Genomic DNA, 719 nt, shown 5'->3' with positions numbered 1-719 from the left:
TTTGGGTGAACGCATGTTGTGTTCGCTTCCACCTTAGAAATGTAGAGCTTGTGCTCCTTCACCCTCACGTCACTTCCTTCGGGGGATGAGGGGGGGGCTTGAGGGTGGGGCGCTGATTTTTGTCTTCGCATCCGCCTGAATAAAATGTAGTTGCGACCCTGCAGTGATGTGTAAGTTTTCCCCCCGCAACTTCACACGAAATATTCGATGTTTTGATTTAATTAATTAATTAATTAATTAAATCTTTTATCGATTTATTTGTTTTACTGAAGATATGTTTTTTCATATTTATTTATTCATTACGTTGTAGTAAAACACTCATTATTTAGATGTAATTATTATTTTTCTAAGTTAGCTATCCTTCTAAAGGTTCTTTTTTTTTACTGTTTTACTGCGTTTCTATAAAGGTTTTCCAGTTGGAGTCAAAGTAATAGCATTCAGTTCATTAGTATTATATATATTATACTGTGCACAATGGTACATTTTGCATATAAATGGGGTAAATGTCATGACCAATTGTTACATTATATATGTACTAAGTGTCATTCAGCGATTTAATTTAAAGAAATTCCCAGTATTGATGTGAAAAACACATTTGGCACAATTTGGAGACATTTTTGGATAAATGTCTCCAAATGACCTCTCCATCTGGGACATTTCTCAGTAAAACATTTATAAAACACCATATTTTTCAACTGAGTGAGTCTAAATTTGGTGAA

Source organism: Poecilia formosa, unplaced genomic scaffold (assembly GCF_000485575.1).
Source record: "Poecilia formosa unplaced genomic scaffold, Poecilia_formosa-5.1.2 Scaffold68, whole genome shotgun sequence".
NCBI classification, from domain to species: Eukaryota; Metazoa; Chordata; class Actinopteri; order Cyprinodontiformes; family Poeciliidae; genus Poecilia; species Poecilia formosa.
Note: the sequence above shows the minus strand (reverse complement) of the source record.